We start from the raw sequence: 19,520 nt of genomic DNA on the forward strand, positions 1-19,520 counted from the left end.
AAGGAGAGTTCTCAATGTTTCGTTATTTAATGAACCTGCACATACATCACAAGTGTCTTTCCACTACAATAGATAATAGGCCACGGTTTCACCGTTTCGAAACGATGTAAATACCAATACCCAATTTAATATGTCACCCTCAGAAGGAAGCAAGGCCTTACCAAGAGTCCAGCTCGTCAACAGAGAGCGCCTAACTCTGAGCCATGACGGCACCCATAGGTCCGCAGAGAAACACTGGGGTATATTACCAAGCTATAGCGATAATTATCGCTAAGCTTGGTTAGCGGGCATTAAAATATCGCCGCGCTCCGACGATTTTTACCGCTGAGATACCTTGATATTATCAAGCTTTATCTCAAAAGCGGTAAAAATCGTGGGAAATGCATGAATATAGCTGTAAAATCAGCGATATCCATGCATTATCATGACAATGCTCTTAGCCATGTTATCCACCTTTCATTGGATAACATGGCTAAGAACTGCTCTGGGCAGGCGTTAGCTTTTGGAGATAATCACGCTTAGCGCGATTATTTCCAAAAGTTGGTAATAGGGGATAGCGATGTTAGCGACTGTTTCCAGTCGCGAACATCTTGGCAGGGCGATAAAATTATCGCCGCTTTAGCGGGAATTTTTCCCGCTAAAGTGGCGATAAAGCCCTTGGTAATATGCCCCACTATTCTGACAATCACAGCTCCTTAAACGCTGCATGTGAGGGCATTGCAGGGCAGCAGAAGCTGCATATGCGCTGTACATATATTACCCACAATCCCTCGGGCATTGATTTAAATGGGAAAAAATAAGTGCAGGTACTCATGAAAATGAGCTAGAGGTGTTGAGAGGGAGCGGGGCTAGGGGCGGGGCTTAAGGCAAGACATAATGATACTTCATGACCAGCCACGGTCGGTAGCGGGAGTACCTGCCGGGCGGTGAGGTGGGGAGGGACAGAGTGGGGGGTAGTAATCTATGGATTATGGAGCTTTACAGGTAAGTAAACATATTAATAAATAAAACAAATTTTGTTGCGTGCACTGCATCGCATTTGGGGTTGCAGTGCATGCAACGAAATTTGTTTTATTTATTAATTTGTTTACTTACCTGTAAAGCTCCGTAATCCATAGATTACTACCCCCCCCCACCCTGCCCCTCCCCCTCCCCACCCAGCAGGTACTCCCACTCAGAGGCGCAACTAGAGCCACATTTCGTGGGGGGGTAAGAAAACATTTCGGGGGGCTGAAACTTTAAGCAATAGGCAGAGTGGAGCTGCAGGGGCTCTTGAAAGGGGTGAAACAACATCAAAGCCTCATTAACATGCACATGGTCTTTTAAAAACCTGTAAAGTGCTCGGGTGCAGCAGTGTGTGTGCCCGGCAGCCGTCTGAGCCCGGGCTGCTACACACGACGGTGGGGAGGGGGGGTGCTGAAGCCCCTTGATTCCAATGGGTGTTGCGCGCCTGCTCCCACTACCGACCGCGGCTGTTCACGACTTCTATATTAGTTGCAACACTCACCAAAAACACATGAGAAATGTGTTTACATAAACAAAGCAAGTTAACTCATTACACAAAATGAAAGAGAAATGCTATAATATGTTAACATTTCCTTTTTTTGCAATAGATGCACCTTCTTAATGCCATACTGTTAATTGCTGTTTGGTACAAAACCATATATTTTGCAGCACATGAGTAGGAAGAAACTGAAAATATCCCCATGTCGCACCAAAACTCTTATGGCACCAAGCAAATGAAGCACATCATCATGACTCTCCTCAGAAGATATCTCTTGTCTCTTCCATAGATCGATCCATTCATCCTTTCATCCTACCATTTACCTGCTGATGTCCACCATTTAACCGTTACATTCTGTCGTCTATTCTGTCTTTCATCCATCATTCAGTTTTCACCATTCCGTCTGTCCACCCTTCATATTCAAACCTAGCCATCCATCCATCCATCTCCAAACCTATCCATTCATCCTTTCACTCATCCATCTCTTTATCCACCCTTTTGCTTATTTATTAATCCTTTCACTTATCTATCCATCAACCCTTTCACTCCTTTATTCCATCCACCCTTTCACTCAATCCCTCCTTTCACTCATCCATCATCCACCCTTTCATCCATCCTCCCTCCCTTTCATTCATCCATTCAATCTTTCACTTATCCACCCTTTATCCGCCCTTTTATCCAATAATCCCCCCTTTCACCCAGCTATCCATGCTTTCACTCACTCATCCATCCATTAATTCATCCAGCCAACCATCCATCCATAACATTTACACTATCAATACAACGTTCATTGTCGCATCAGGTTTTCCATGAAAGTTGTGACTCGTATCATGCTCTTTTTGCCCACTCCCTCACAGAAACCTCTGTCATCTGACACTTGTTTGTACAAATGTGCAGGATAGTGTGACTGTGATTGACAGCACAGGGCCTGAACAGACCCTAATCTGTCAAGCACAGCGTGATTGTGAGCACCCGGACATTATTCAAATGAGCCCTGCTGAATAGCTCAGCAGGGGCTCAGATGGGGGCTGGAGAAGCGGCGCCTTGGCTGCCAGACACACGTTCTACTCCGGCTCACCAGCATAGGCAATGAGCCTTACTTTTCATGAGTACCGGTACTCAGAGTGACAAATCTGAAATGTGCCGGTACTCAGTACCGGCCCATTTAAAGCACTGCCCTCGGGTGAATCCTGGTCTTTCATTGCGATGCCACGACCAGGGGCGGCCTTAGGCATGTGCAAGCTGTGCACCTGCACAGGGCCACCAAACCCCAGGCGCCACCACGCCAATATATATCCTTAATATAATAATCCTCTAAGGATAGATACATATTTGCGTGATGGCCCCTGGCAGGGATTTGGCGGCCTCCGGCTCTGTTCCACTTCAAACACCCTGACCCCCCCCTCTTCACTGCACTCCATGCTCTGCCCTGCCCGGACCCCCTCTTCTGGGGGCCCCCTACCTACACTCCCTGTCCAGGGCTGTCATGAGCCTAGAGCCGCCTCAGACTGCCGAGATCAAGGGAGGAGCTACGCGCCGGTGCTGTGAGCCGCGCTGGAAGCCGCTGCGAGCTGCAGCCCCCTTAGCCCTGAAAATTGAACAGAGCCGAGCCGAGCTTGGCCTGGCTAAGTTTATCGTGTCGTTGTCAAGCCTCCGCGTAGCCAGCTCCCACTACCTGGCTGCCGCACTGCCGCATCACTGCTATCTGCTGGTCGACGGCCGCCCTTCCCTGATGGCTGCTGCTCCAGTCTTCAACCGCCGCATCTCTGCCCCTATCGCCTTGCACCGCTTTGTTGAGGTCGGCGGCGGCTGGCAGTTGGAGGAGCGGGCGGCTTCTTTGTGCACAGCAGGAGCAGACAGGCCAGGAGGTAAACCACAGCGCCGCAGCGCTTTTGTTGTTGGGACAGTGAAGTGCGGCGGTGGCAGGGGGAAGGACGACAGGGAAAAGGAGCCCAAGGAGTCCCTAGAACTTTGAGGTTTTTGACTCCAGTCCACAGTTTTCTGGTTCCTGTGAGCCAGCCCGCTTGTCGACGAGCCCAGCAGAGCGAGGTGTGCCGGAGGTGTTGTAGGCAGCTCCGCAGCGCTGATCGGGACTGGAACGGCGGGGGGTTGGGACCGGCTGAGCCGGAGAAGCCGAGGGGCTTGCCAGCCTGCCCTCCTGCCCGCTCTCAGCGAACGGCTGTCCTCGACCGCTGGCTCTCCCTTGGCCGCCCCGTCCCGTGCCCAGACTGGTGGCGGCGAGAGTGGCTGGAGTCGCCTAGCGGGAGCCCGGGAGCCAGGAAAATCCAGAGGCAGCGGCATTGGGGAGACAAGCAGCACCATAGAAACATCCCCCACTGCCTCGCATCACCCCGAACCAGGGGCCGCGCTGCAAGGAGCCACGGTGAGGAGAGAAGCAGGTGAGGCAGTTTCACCGTAGGCATTGAAGCTGTCGCTCCCAGGGCCACGGAGAAAGAGACCATTTGACTCCGGGCAACCTAAGCGCCGAGCTCCAAGCCCCATGCTCCAAAGCACCGTTCTCCGTCATCTAAACTGCAGCAAGCCCTCCCCCCGAGCCCCCTTAAGCAATCTATTCCAGTAGCGGTGAATAGGGTGGCAAGGGTGGGAGCTGGGGGCGTGTGCTCTGCAAAGGAGAAGGAGTAGGGGAAGGAGGATCGAGGCGGGGAGATAGACGTAGGCGACACAGCCAGCGCGTACACCCCACCACCGGGTGTTCGCAGCAGTGGTGGTACGGCTAAGACCATCTGGGGACGAAAGTAAACGCCTCAAGCCCTCAAATCCTCCAGCCCACCAATCCTACAACCTGCTACAGAGCCCCCCAAATCCTCGAGAAAACTGTATCAGGGTTCCGCATAAATGAGATCAGGAACAGTCTGTCAGGTAGCGACAAAAAAAAAACCAGGAAAAAAAGGGAAAAAAAATTAAAAAACCAAACTTAAAACATCAAAAGAGGGGGACTCCCTAACCAATAATACACTAAACGGAGCGGGCCAAAGGGAGAGGCTGATTTCAGCACCCAGCCCAATATTAAAGACAAAGTCAAGCCCGAATAATCAAACATGGATTTGAAAATTATCTTTTCTAAAAGATCCAATGGCGGCAAATTACGCTCCCTCAAAAGAAACCTCCATGCTACCAAGCCCAATGCAGCCTGACAAACCACAAGCCTCTGTCCCGGGTACCGCTGCAATTTCTGCCATCGCATCACAGCATGAATCATTGTCAGAGAAAAAGTTCATACAGGTGCTAGGAAATCAGTGACAGTAACAGCTCAGGTGCATCAGATTGCACCCGAAACTCCAGTCATAACCCTCATTCCAAAAACTGAAGCGACTGCTGAATGTCTCAATGTGATTGGAATAAAAACAATTACAATGGGAGAATTAGCGGAACCAACTGAGTCTGAGACCTCCATGGGGGAAAACAGAGATCGTGAAAAACTCAACTGCAGCTTTGAAGGAGCAAAAGGTGCATTGAAGGGACCAACATCCGCCGCAAATCTCACGGTCAGCAAACCACCCCCCGGTCCCAAGGAAGAGTGCCGAACAAACACAAGATGGACCAAGGAGGAAAAAAGCAATCCAATTAATTCCGCAGTAAACGCAGTGCCAAAGGAAGCAGTGGGTAGTAAATCTTTCTCTAATATGTGTGACGCTAATCTGATTGAAATCCTGGAATCACTAGAAGGGAACGGACAGGAAAATGAACCACTAACCCCCAGCTCAAGGAAAAGAACACCACAAAGGAGATCCAAATTGGTTTCATCTACTCCCCTAAGCCCACAGGGCGAACAAGATATCCAGTACACAGATCTAGCGGAGGCTTGTCATAGCCCCATAACAATCAAGCAACCAACTCTTTCCTCACCAATAACCATCTCCTCTGAAAGCGGGTCAAGCACTGGGTCGGTGGCCCCGGCGCAGTACATTGAAGACAACTCCAACATGCAATGGGCTCAAACACTGATCCATACCCTTGAACAATCTATAAAGGTTTTACATTTTCAGTCAGACAAAATGGACGTTCAAATTGATCTTATAAATCTTATCGCCAGTCACATCTCTGGCGTAAATAGCAAATTAGATTTAATAACATCATTATTAACTAAAAGAGAAACTTTGGATCAGCAAAGAGACAAAAACAATCAATTATCCTCCTGCTGCTGCAGCCCCATAATTGAGAAACTGGCAACCCTTCCGGAAATTTTAAAAGACGTTCTAGGGCCAGCAAAACAATCTTATAATAGCAAGTGGCACATAAGACCCCAAAAATATGGCGATGAAGAGGCAAGTGCAAATCGCACCAAAGCTAAAACCGAAGGAACAAATGATACCAACGAAGTATTAGCTGAAACAGAATTCAAGGCACAACTAAATCTAAGCGACCCCCAACCTGTGGCCCCTCATTTACCAGTAGGGGTGGGAATCAAACCCACAAAACTGGAAAGAAAGCGCGTGAGGAAGGACCGGCTCAAATACAATAAACAGTCCCGCCCCACCCCGGATAAAAGTTTTCCACTTTTTACAGTAAAAACACCAAGGGAAAAGAAAAAATACTTCCCCCCCGCCCCCCGCCCCCCGCGGCAAACCCTGCAAGTGACCAATCCCAATCCATTCAGCCCTCCATCTCAAAGCAACAGGGCCCCAGCCATGCCGCTAAATTTCACACTTCTCCCCAACTCAATCAAGGGGTCGGAACCTTACCTTTAGAGGACAAAGTCACTCAAAAAGCATCCCCGGCAGCGCAACAACAAAGAAGAAAAACACCATCTAATAATGAACAGGGTGAAGAAGAAAGTAGAAAAATTTGGTACACAGTGAGCAATAGAAGTCCAGGGAGCTGCAATGGTGCGAGTATACAACAATGTGTTTTTCAACACATAGCAACAAACAAGGGGTCAGATTTACAAAAGCACAATCCTCCCTTAGTGAATATGTTGGAGGCTCCAACTCCATTCAACTCCCAAAACCTCCCCAAATTTATCGCTGTAACAATAAGGGGAAAGGATCGCCACTGCAAGCTCTTTAACCATGAAACTGTATCGTTCTTCATGCAACAGCACATAATCCTGCTCCAGGAAACCTGGAACCTGGGTGCAAGCCCAATTCCAGGTTTTATAGACTATCACTGCCTGGCAGAAAGACATTCAAGCTATGGTCATCCGAGAGGGGGCCTATCAACTTTTATCACACAAAAATTGAATTGGGCAACGGAAGAACTAGACACGGGGGCCAACTGAATCCAAGCGACCAAGGTAAGAGGCAAGGAATCAAGACAACTCCTATTAATCAACGTTTATATCCATCCGGAGAGAAAAAAACAGAAGGGAAAACATCTAACCCTAACAAAGTTATTAACATCATTGCAGAGAAGCCACGCGCATTGCCAAATAGTGATTTCAGGCGATTTTAACAGTAACCTTTTATATTCAAGTCTATTTTATTTTGAACACAGCGATAAGCCTACAACCTCGTATCGAGGCCGGCCGCGTAAGATGCAGTTCTTTGAGTGTGGCGCCAGAGCGGCCGGGAGAACAAACTTTAACACAGCGCCTTGCCTACAACCCTCTCAGGAGGGCCGGCCGCATGGCTTGCAGATGTAGTGTCGAAGCTTTTGCGGCAGGCAGGAGGGTATCCGCGTTAGTAAGTAGGATATGTAAAGGGCAGATAGCCCGTCTGTCTCTAACTGCCCAACGGGGCGTAACCGTCTCAGAGAGAAACAAGTGCCATAGTGGCAAGTAGGAAGAAAGAGAGTGGGAAAGACAGAGAATCCTAAGTGGGGACATGGAGGGGGGGGGAACAGAATATCAGGTACAGGCGGTATGGTGAAGGGCAGCTGGTGCGGGGGCGTGTGTGTCTGTAGTCGCAGTTGCGTTGCGCATGGAGGTCAAGGATGCAGCCTGGCCGGATCTCTAGGGACAAGCGCGTCTTCGAAGAGGTGCAGAGTGCGGAGCCTAGTGGGCATGTATCACGCATATTCTATAGAGCAGAGGTGTCGCACTAAAGGTTCCCATACCGCCTTGAAGCGCGTAGCCTGCGCCTGCAGCCGCGCTGTAAGGAGCTCCATCGCAAGGACCTGCCAAAGGCGCACAAACCAAGAAGCTATGGGTGGCGCCTCCATTCGCTTCCAGTACAATGCAATGAGCTGCTTGGCGGCACCCAGCATTTGGAGCGTGAGGATCCAGTCGCCGCGGGTAAGCGCCTTGAGCGCGGCAGGGTGTATGCCAAGCAGGATCGTGTTCACTTCTTCGGGCAGAGGGAACCCCAGCACCCCCTTGATATGGCTAAGCACCTCCTGCCAGAAAACAGCAAGGGTCGGACACGTCCACCAGATATGCACAAAGTCACCAGTCGCAGATTTACACCTCCAGCACATCGGGGAAGCATTGGGGAACATCTGACTAAGGCGAAGAGGGGTGTAGTACCATTGTGTAAGTAGCTTGTAGGCATTTTCCCTCTGTGGGATGCTGCGGTAAATCTTGGGTATATCCCGCCATAATCTGCTCCACTGGGAGGGGCCGATGTCTGTGCCCGATGTTGATTGCCAGTTCCTCTGATAAGGGTGCGCTGGCGCCAAGGTAGGGTGCTGCAGTATGCTATATATTTGGGAGATCAGCCTCTTCAGGCCCCCGAGGGAGCGCGCCAGCTTCTCAAAGGGCGTGTGTGCTCGAGTAGCTGCTTGGTACATTTCGTCACTGGTAGTCCAGTGGCGTAGCTGTATATGTTGAAGGCTAGCCTGTGGCGGCACTCGGAATTCCTCCCTGCAGTCTTTCCAAGTTTTAGGCATGCCCTCAAGGAAGAGATCTCCAGCTACTCTACAGTCCCCTTGGGTCCATTTATCAAACGCCCGAGTCCGCTGGGCCGGGTGGAACTGCGGGTTCCCAGCTATCGGGGTGTGCGGGGACGGAAACAAGGTCACACCTCTTGTCACTGCTATGCTGTCCCAGATATCTAGCACCGTTCTCGTGGGGATTGCAAGGTACGCACTTCTGGAGCGTGCCGCCCGCGGGAGCCAGGGTAGGTCCCATATGGTACGGCCCGTGACCGCTCGGTCCATATGAAACCAGTGTTTATCACTTTCGCGTGCGCCCCATTCCACCATGAAGCGGAGGTGCGCCGCCCAGTAATAGTGCACCAAGTTGGGGCATGCCAGGCCTCCTCTGTCTCTTGGCTCCATGAGGACCTTTTGCGAGAACCGGGGGCGCTTCCCTCCCCAGATAAAGGAGGTGATCTCGCGCTGGAGGCTCCGAATAAAGTGCAGAGGAATAGGGGTGGGCAGGCATTGGAACACATATAGGATGCGAGGGAGGATCGACATCTTGACTGCGTTGAGGCGCCCCAGCCAGGATAGCATCAGAGGTTTCCACTTCCTAAGATCCTCCAGCACTGCTTTGCGGCATTCCGTCCAGTTCACCGAAGACCAGGAGTCCAAATGCGGAGTAAGGGCGAGGCCCAAATATCTAATGTGGCTCTCCGCCCATTGATAGGGCACAGCCTCTTTTAGGTAGAGGACGTCCTCGGTAGACACAGTGAGGTTGAGCGCCCAAGACTTAGTATGGTTTATTTTGAGGCCCGACGCCCGTTCATATAGGCAGAGGACGTCGTGGACTGCCGGCAGAGATGTCCGAGGGTGTGCGAGAGTGAGGATCAGGTCGTCCGCGAAGAGCGCCACCTTATTGACCCTCCCCCCAAGGGCTATCCCATGTATTCTGGGGTCCCGTCTGATCAACGCCGCTAGGGGTTCCACTGCCAGGGCAAACAGGAGTGGCGAGAGCGGACATCCCTGCCTCGTGCCTCGGTGGATCGCCAGTGGTGGTGTTAACTGGCCATTTACCCTGATCCTGGCCTGTGGTCCCAGATACGGGGCCATGACGCTCGCTATCATTTTGGGGCCAAGGCCCATCTTCCGGAGGACCTCCTTTAAGAAGGACCAGTCCACCCGGTCGAAAGCCTTCTCCGCGTCGAGCGAGAGAAGGCACGCGGGGATATCCCAATGTCGCGCCTTGCCCACCAGGTGGGCCAGCCTGCGCACGTCGTCGGCCCCCTGTCGATCTCGGATGAACCCCACTTGATCCGGATTCACCAACCCCGGCATGTATGGGTCTAGTCGCTTGGCCAAGATCTTGGTGTAGATCTTCATGTCAGTGTTTAAGAGGGCGATAGGCCGATAGGAGGCACATAGCGCAGGGTCCTTCCCTGGCTTTGGTATTAGCGCGATCTCCGCCATTCCCATGTCGGAGGACGGCCCCACCACGTCCGAGAAGGAGCTGTACAGTCTCAGCAGCTGAGGGCGAAGCTGGGTTTGGAAGACTCGGTAGAAGGATAGCGGCAAGCCGTCAGGTCCCGGGGTTTTCCCCATGGGAAGATCTTTGAGAGCCAAAGAAATCTCGTCTTCTAGAATGGGCTCTTCCAGCTCCGCTGTTTGGGGTGGCGACAGGGGGGTCCCCTCGAAGTCAGCGAGGACGGACGCCCGCGCCTCCGCCGATGTAGGTTCCTCCGCGTATAGGGAAGTATAGTAGGCCACAAAGGCGTCCTGTTTGGCTCGCTCAGTGACAGTACACGTGCCATCATGATGCCGTATAGTAGCGATATGAGCTCTGGCTGCCCGTGCCCTCAGCCGTCCCGCCAGCTGTCTCCCCACTTTATCCCCCCCTTCGTAGTATTTTTGTTTCAACGCAAGAAGGGAATGTTCGGCCTTGTTAGTGCGTATGAGGCGAAGCTGCCCCCTGAGATTGGCCAGCTTCCGTCTGGATGCCAGCGAGGGCCGCTCTCTGTCCTGCGCCTCCGCCTGTTTGATCTCACTTGCTAACTCAGCCTCCAGCTTGTATGCCGCCCTTCTCCTCACAATCGCCAGAGAGGTGATGTGCCCCCGTATGGTGGCCTTAAAGGCATCCCACACCACCTGAAATGGCGTCTCCGGAATATCATTGAGGGCGAAGTACGAGTCTATGGCTTCCCGAATGCTGTCAACGTCTTCCGGGTCTCGAAGGACGCTCGGCGGGAGAGTCCAGCGTCGCTCCCGAGGGGCGCATGCCATCGGATCCTGCAACTGCAGTTCCACATGTGCGTGATCCGATATCGAGATATCGGAGATGGTAACCTTCAGCGTGTCCCGCGCCAGGTCGAGAGATGTGAAGAGGTAGTCAATGCGCGAGTACGTTCGGTGGGAATGCGAGTAGAAGGTATAGTCACGGATTCCTGGGTTGTGGTATCTCCACGCATCCACTAGCCCTAAGTCCGTAATCTGGTCTTTCAGTGCGGCCGACATTGCACCCGCACCGCTAAAGGCTGTGTCCCCACGATCCACTTCAGGGTCCCACACTAAATTGAAGTCCCCGCCTAAGATTGTGCGCGGCGCGTCAGACTGAAACTGTTCCCGTAGAAGTGCCTGAAGAAACTTATCTTGCGACTGGTTGGGTGCATATACATTGCCGAGGGTGTACTGTGCTCCTCCCATCTGTACCGTGGCCCGGAGGAAGCGTCCGTCACCACTCTTGTAGGGCTTTGTGGATCCCTGTCTAATGCCAGCTCTGCATAAAATAGCCACCCCCGCCGTTTTAGTGTCAGCCGATGCCCAGAACTGTGTGGGGTACCTGGGATGTGTCATGCGTCCAGTGTCTCCCCTCAGGAGGTGCGTCTCCTGAAGAAAGACAATGTCAGGGGAGTGTTGAAGGAGGTAGCGCCACACTTGGTTCCGCTTGTTGGGGGAGTTAAGTCCTTTGACATTAAGGGTCAAGAGTTTGAGAGGTGCGGGGATAGTCATCGCCATGTCACTAAGGGGAGTAAGGCCGCCTCAACACCCAGCATCCCCCACCCCATCATGCAAGGGGGGTTCGCTTCTCCCACCCACCGCAAACGCGCAAGCACCCCCAGCAGCCCCCAGCTCGCCACAGCACACAACTGGAAAGAGAGCCAGGTAAAGGGAAAGGTCGAGTAAGAAGTAGGAAGAATAGAGCAGGCAAGAAAGAGGAGAACACAGAAGAAGTATAGAACCACAACAGGCCAACGTGGCCGTATTACAATGTCCCAGGTTCCGGGCATCCTCTACCCGAGGGTTTGGATGTACTCAGGAATGTCACTTCCTAGGGGACAAAGTGGGGGGTGTCTTCGTCAGAGAGATGAGTCTCAGTTACCCCGAGGTCCGCCTACCCCGCTGCTCGGGGTTGATTCGGGGGCAAGTAGCGTGGAGGCAGTGTAGGGAGAGTCTCATCATAGTAAGCGGTTCAGCAATGCTAGGCCCCAACCCGTAAGACACCTTGCCCGGGCCACTCGGCCGTCAAGAGCAGACTGAAGTTGCGTCTACGGGAGAATAGCTGCGTGCCATTGCCGTCTAGAATAATCACTGTCCCATCGATGTCCCGGTGTGGCCACCCAACGCGCCTTGTCGGTCCAACTCAGAGGTGCATAGCAATGATGAGAGCGGGACCAATCACGGAGTGCGGGGCTCCAAGGTTCGATCCTCGCAGTCGTGTTCAAGGGAGCGGATGTGGTCTATGACGTCCTGCTTTGCCTGAGACATGGAGCCTGCGTCCATCGGGGGAGATCGGCGGCGTCGATTCACTGTGGTCCACTCTGGCCGGGTCGGGGGCCTCTCCGGGCGGTTGCTGCGAGTGGGACTGCGTTCCGGGGATTCCGAGAGCTTAAGCAGCTCCCCCGCCTCGTTGTAAGAGCGGATGGCTTTGCGTTTACCTTCCCAGCGAAAGATGAGAGCAAAGGGATTTCCCCACTGGTAGGGGATCTCGAGGGCCCTCAGCTTCTCTGTCACTGGGCGAAAGACCTTCCGTCTGTGTAACGTGTTAGGGGCCAAGTCCTGGAATATTTGGATCTTGTGGGCGCCATGCCGCAGGTCCTGCTTGTCCCTTGCCGCTTTCAAGATGGCCTCCTTTTCTGTGAAATAGTGCACTCGGGTGATGATGTCTGGAAGGAGGCCCGTCTTGCCTCCCGCTCCGAAGATTCGGTGAGCCCGGTCCAGAAGCGGTAGGGGGGCTTCCTTGTTGCCCCTCACCTCGTGCAGGAGCTGTGCCACGTAGGCCATGGTGTCCGTCCCTTCTTCTCCGAGTGGCACACCCCGGATGCGGAGATTGTTGCGGCGTCCCCTATTTTCGAGGTCCTCCTGCTTAATCTGGAGTTCGATATTCTGCTCCTCCAGGGCTGCCACCCTCTGCCACAGTTGTTCTAAGTCCTCAGTGCGTGTGTCCACCAGTTTCTCGAGACCGTCTACTCTGTCCCCCAGCTCTGTCACGTCCGTACGCAGTTCTTTAATGCATGATTGCACCTCCGATCTTAGGGACCCCATTTCAGACTTCAGGTCTGTCATGAAAGAGGACATGAAGGCCTGTGTCACCGGTGGAGAGTCGGCGACCGTTGGTGGCACTACTTCAGTCGACGCCGCTGCTCCTGCCTTGCCCCACATGGTAACCACCGAGGTGTCCTTTGAAGATGTCGTCTGATCTGTCCTGCCTCCTCTCCCGCGAGTCATGGTTCGTCGTGAACGTGGCACTCAGCCACCCAACACGTCGTTCGTCGTCTGTAGCTCGGCACCCCCCTGGTGCTGTAGAAGCGTGGCGGGAGGGTAGGACCCCACCAAACAACCACTCCCGTAACAAGCGCCTTCTCCCACGCCGTCCCTTGTCTCCCAGATGGTGGGATACGTAGGCCCTCATTTCCAGGGAGTCGCCGGGTGATCTCAGTGGTCAGCGGTATGGGGGCAGTTCTCCCTCCGGACATGGAACGCTGCGTCGCTCGCCCTCCTCGCCAGTGACTGCGCCTCACAGAGGCGGCCGATGTGCGGGCCGCTTCTCCACCTCCGTCGCCCCCCCTAGTTGGATCTCCGGTCCCTCTGAGAGAAGGAGGGTTACTCACGATTTCGAGGGGCCTCTCGATCCTGCCTCGGGTCGGGCCTCCAGGCCGCAGGGGGTATGTTCTCCAGTAGGTAGTGCAGGCCGATCAGTTAGCCACTTGTGAATCCCCCACCAGCAGGGGGGGGGCGCAGGCCACACGCTCACTCAGCACTGGTCAGCGAGCGAGCAGAGGGGCGCCCAAACCGCCCCTACGGCCAGGCGGCGGCAAGTGCTCAAGGGGCAGGTCAGGTGCCAGGGGGTCGGGGGCCAAGGTCCACTCCGATGCTCCTGCAGGGCCGCCGTTGCCGGGTGTTCCCCGATAGTCCCCACAGCCCGCTGGGATGGGCGCCCCAGACCCTGACGCCAGTGAGAAGAGTCAAGATGGCGAGCGAGCCCCCGCCCTGGAGGACAAGATGGCGGGCCGCTCCTCTAGCGCGCCAACCCCCAGCGCAGCAGCTCAGGGCGCCTCCACGACTTCAGGCGGCGGGGCAGCAAGGGTCCTCCGGATGTAGGTCACCAGGATAGCCCCCCAGCGGACAGTGGCCCCACGGACGCTTCCCCCGAGAGGCAGTTGGGCTCCAGGACCCTCTAAAAGATGGAGGGGTACTCACTGTTCGGAGGGGCCTCTCGTCCCCGCCTCAGGGAAGTCTCCACCAGCAGTGCAGGCCACACGCTCTCTCCGCACTAGTCCAGCGAGCGTCGTTACGGCCACCCAGGCGGCAGCAAGTGCATGAGGGACAGCTCCAGTGCTGGAGGGGTCAGGGTCTAGGACCTGCTCAGATGGTCCCGTAGGGTGGCCTTCGCCGGGCACACACCGGTGCTTCCCACCGTCCGCTGGGTCGGGCGCCCCGGACACAGGCGCCGGCGAGGAGAGTCAGGATGACGGGTAAGCTCCCGTCCTGGAGGACAAGATGGCGGGCGATTCCTCTAGCGCGCCAATTTGCAGCGCAGCAGTTCAAGGCGCCACCCCGGCGCCAGGCAGCAGGGGTCTGCCGGGTGCAAGGGTCTGCCGGGTGCGAATCTCCAGGGCAGCCTCCGAGGTGTCAGCAACTCCACAGGCGCGCGGTCGGGGTCCGCTGCACCTCCGATGCGGCCCCGCCGCCACTCTAGAGCCGGGTCCCCCCTTAGGATCAGCAGCCGGGATAGAATCACGTCCCTGTCCAGTGACCGCTCCGTCTATGGCGGCTCCACCTCCGCCGTGTGCAGGACCCGCGACCGTCAACCCCAGCCGGAGTCTGCCTCCGTGTGTCCGGTCGTGTCGCCAAGGTTCCCCTCACTCAAAGCGCCGCCCGCCAATGAAGCGAGGCCGGGACGCGGCGGAAAGATGGCCGCGGTGCTCCGTCAGCCGGGTCTTCAAGCTTGCAGCCACCCCCTGTAGCAACCTCTGCTTTGAAGCGGCCACTAAACGTGTCTTCACTCACTCAGGAGCCTCGCGGGGGAACAGGGACATCGAAGAAACCCCCGAATAATGCTTTTGAACGCTTATTAGGGCAACGGGGCGACGGAGCTCGCCTGAGATGCGTCCGCTTACATCGCCGCCGTAGCCACGCCCCAACAGTAACCTTTTAATGACTCAACGGGGAAGTAATAGTAAAGCCACCCAGGGTGCGAGTGAGTTAGTGAGTAAACTAGCAGCCCTCGACTTGACAATCATGAACAGCAACGCTCCGGGGGATATGCCTGACGCCGCAACATATCTGAGCAGAAAAGTCTCCTCAACAATTGAATTTACAATTATCAGCAATAACCTGCTCCCACAAATAAACAACTTTAGAATCATTCCACGAGGCGAAAGTGATCACCTCCCGCTCATCCTGAACATGAATAACAGAGCGCTCAAAAAATCAATACCATCATGCAGCCGCCTGAAACGTTCAATCTTCGCAAGCTAAAATGGCAAGGAGTGGTTCCCCAATCCATTCAGGACACAGTCAAGGTTTTCCAGGAAAATCAAGGCCCCCTACCAGAGAACGATCACGTCAGCTTCTGGGAGCGGCTGGCCCAGATTTTAGCCCTTAAATTCCCAGTTTCCCCAGGACAGATTTCAACAATAGTCACCAGAAAGGACCCGTGGTTCAACCAAGTCTCAGAAAGCAAAAAAGAGAGATCGCGAGAGAAGTGCAACGTCAATTTCAAGTAGGAAAAAAGGGTCTAAAACAAGAAAAAACAAAGCTGCACGCGCTAAGGCGCACTTACAGGAGGAACCTGGGGAGAGCAAAAACAGCACATAAAGGGTTCATCTGGCTGCAATTATCGGCCAGCAAAAAGCCCAATAGTAGCGATTTCTGGGGCAAAATAAACAAATTAACATCCGGCCCAATACTTCGGCAAGAAGCAGGAATTGGTGCAGATATATGGATTGCCCATGTGAAAACCCTGTACAATAAGTCAGAGACGGGTCCCGAAGGAACGCCCTACGGGCCAGACCTCGAATAGAAAGAAACTCAAGCCTACTCCACCCCGGTTCCTGCAGAAGCCAGCACATTCCAATCATATTCACTCACCAACGAGCCAAACTCCCTGACGAACGCGAAAGAGCTACGTGGTCTTGTAGCGAAACTAAAGTCTGAGGGAGCAGCGGGCCAAATGGCATCCCCAACGCAATTTTTAAGTACAACCCAGAGTTGTGGTCTTCCATCCTCACCCCACTCTTCAATGAGATTTACACTAAGTCCAACATCCCGGCTTCCTGGACGGGGAATATCATCCACCCCCATATTCAAAAAGGGAGATCACCGTAAGCCGGGAAACTATAGACTAATCTCACTGATAGACATTGAAGCAAAACTGTATGCTTTGTGCCTGTTAATTCAGCTGCAAGGTTGGATGGAAGAAAAAAAACATTATTACAAAATTCCAGACAGGATTTAGGCAAGGCATGGGTACAATATCCAACCTTGCCACCGTAGCTCTTTTGACGGAAAAAGCACATCAAAGGAAACTCCGTCTGTTCGCCTGCTTCGTGGACATTAAATCCGCTTTTGACAGAGTGAGCAGGAGTCAGGTCTCGAAGAAACTCAAAGCATGGGGTCTGCCAATCATAATGCTTAACGCCATAATCTCTCTGTATACAGACACCTGGGCAAGAGTCAAGCTGGGTGATGGGCTGAGTACCACCGCAAGCATTCACACTCAAAGAGGCCTGAAACAAGGCTGTGTCCTTGCCCCCAGCCTATTCAACCTGTTCTTATCTGATATTGCACCATATATAGAAAAAACAGACTCCCACCCCCCGAAATTGGCCAACGAACCAGTTGATATCCTACAATATGCAGATGATATAGTCTTGCTGAGCCAAACCCCTATTGGGTTACAGAGATCAATAAACAATCTTGTAGCCTACTTGGATAAGGAACAGCTGGAGCTAAATAAAGAGATAACAAAAATCGTCCGTCTAGTCGAAAGCAAAAAATCAAATTTCAAATGGATGGCCAAAGGGGTTAATGTTGAAGAACACAGCTCATATAAATACCTGAGTGTAATAATCGGGCAGGGTGCAACTCATAAAGAACACAAACTGGCACTTAAAGCTAAGGCACAATCATTGATTTATGCATATAGATTAATACGGAAAAAAATTGACTGCCCGAATCATTCCCACTTGCTAACAGTAATGGCCGCCCAAATCCACCCCAGCTTGTCCTACAGCTTGGCCCCTTGGTGCGGCAAAGATGCGCACTTTATTGAACGAGTTGCAGTCAAAGATTTACAAAGCTGTCTTTGATCTGCCAAAAGGTGCCTCGCCCTCCCAGATCAGATTGAAATTCGGCCTCCAGGAAATACCAAATTGAATCAGAAACAACTTTATTGTACACGTTTCTGCCAAAGACAAACCCTTCACCTATGTTTACAATATAAAAACAGAGTACCAACAGTGTTGGTGTTGCTAACGGTATACGAAAGTGTGGGGCCTGTGATATAAAGGTTACGTACCATGCAACTAATACTGAAAGCCGTCTCATGTGGAAAATTAAACTCGTGATTCAATCTGTCTTAAGGAACCCTGCTGCACCAACTGAAGGTATACAAAATATCTACGCAGCTAGAAAAGAAACGACGTGAACTAAAGAATAAAAATAAAATAGTAGGAAAAATAATAATAAATGAGAGTAAGAAGAAATAAAGAATAAATTATATTTGGCGACTCCTAAAAGAGTACTATAGTGAACCAATGTACTAGATGCACGAAATGACAAAGAGAAGAGGACAAACACGAGACAAAAAGAAGAAAGGAAAGAAGAATGTAAATCCTATTACAAAACATATGAAGGTATTTGATACATCTTCAAAGGAAACACAGTAACTCATAATGGTCATTGAGCCCCCCTCACCAAGAGGCGGCATGGGTGGACAGTTATAAACTCGTACAGGTTTTCAAAGCCACAAGCTTACTTATCCGCCCATTTCAGCTCTCAGCTAAAAATGAGCTTCATAAAGTTTCGAATGGGCGTGCATGACTCAAAGGACTTATACCCTTTGTGGAAACAGGCCTTTAAATCAGAGTCCTGTCGACTATGAGGCTTCAAAAAAGAAACCCTAATCCATCTATTATGCGCCTGTCCAGCCGTCCAAGACCAAAGGAGACAGTACTTGAAATCAATCTTTAATGAACTGAACATCCGGTCCAGCAGGCAAGCAGTGATATGCTGGTTGGAGGGCTCGTCGTACATCCTGGCATGCCAAGGAGTTAAATTCATAAAATCAGTTAATCGCCTCCTACTGCAAGCCGACGTAGATCAAATATAAATTCGTGTAAAATCACCCCAACACCCTCTTCAAGGGGCTCATATTTTGTTAAATCTGCTATTCGAGTTTTAAAATCCTCAAAGCAAGTTTTTTTAATAATTGAATTTTATTGCCATGTACTTTTTATAACAAAAAACAGTGATGTGTATCTATTCTTTTACTGCACGATAACGCCATTTGCCTATGTAGCTTTTTATTATTTTCTCCAGGGGGGTTTTGTAATGATTTTAATGAATCAAACAATAAAATTTGAACTTGAGCCTAGAGCTGCCCCTGCCACGACGCTGCTGACTAGGGCTGCGTTGGCTGAAGTTTTCCTTTCCTTCACCTAGCAAGCGACACTTCCATGTGATGGTTTCTGCTGTGATGGCTCTACTCCTGTTCACTAGCTACTAAGGATGCTGTGGACAGCATGAAAAATGCCAAACCCGCTTCATATGGCCTGATCTTCTACTGGTCAACAGATATCCAGAACCAAAATACACGTCCCAAACCTTTCCCGGGCCGGTATACGGGGAGGAGGGGTTGGGGGCAACTTCATTAGTCTATAGGTGGTTGTAACTGCACAGAAGGTAGGGGGGACTTTAACACTTCAATGCTATTTCTCCATCGAGGGCTTAGCCATACCCAAATCCACCCCCGCCTAACGTCTTTAGAGACAAAACATTTTTTTCATTAAACCTTTAATGTCATCTGTTTTTGTATTCCTTTCCCTATTTCTATTTAACACATAGAAATGTAAAAGGACATATGTAAATGTTTTTTATTGGAAGAAGGGTTTACTGCTTAGGCACAGAGGAAGGGCTCCCAGCTCCTGCAGCTTGGTCTGGATCGGGCTGTTAACGGGTTGCCTGTCACTGGGGGATAATGGCCTTGTAACTAACTACACACTCTCACCTTTGCAAGGCGGTGTAACTAACTACACACTATCACCTTTGCAATGGCCTTGTAACTAACTACACACTATCACCTTTGCAATGGGATTGTAACTACAAACTATCATTTCTGCAATGGCATTGTAACTAACTACACACTATCACCTTTGCAATGGCCTTGTAACTAACCACACACTATCACCTTTACAATGGCCTTGTAACCAACAACACACTATCACCTTTGCAATGGGATTGTAACTACAAACTATCACCTTTGCAATGGCCTTGCAACTAACTACACACTATCACTTTTGAAATGGCCTTGTAACTAACTACACACTATCACCTTTGCAATGGCCTTGTAATTACACGGTATCGCCTTTGCAATGATCATGTAACTAACTACACACTATCACCTTTGCAATGGGATTGTAACTACAAACTATCACTTTTGCAATGGCCTTGTAACTAACTACACACTTTCACTTTTGCAATGGCCTTGTAACTAACTGCACACTATCACCTTTGCAATGGCCTTGTAACTAACTACACACTA

At 51.8% G+C, this 19,520-nt stretch overlaps 1 protein-coding gene across 3 annotated transcripts in view; it reads right to left on the bottom strand.

Annotated features, from left to right (window-relative positions):
• The window catches only part of USP32 (ubiquitin specific peptidase 32), a 1,745,589-nt gene that overhangs the window by 785,571 nt on the left and 940,498 nt on the right, over positions 1-19,520 (bottom strand). The gene's annotated exons all lie outside the window — the stretch shown is intronic.

The sequence above is a fragment of the Lissotriton helveticus genome, chromosome 3_1 (genome assembly GCF_964261635.1).
Source record: "Lissotriton helveticus chromosome 3_1, aLisHel1.1, whole genome shotgun sequence".
Lineage (NCBI taxonomy): Eukaryota > Metazoa > Chordata > Amphibia > Caudata > Salamandridae > Lissotriton > Lissotriton helveticus.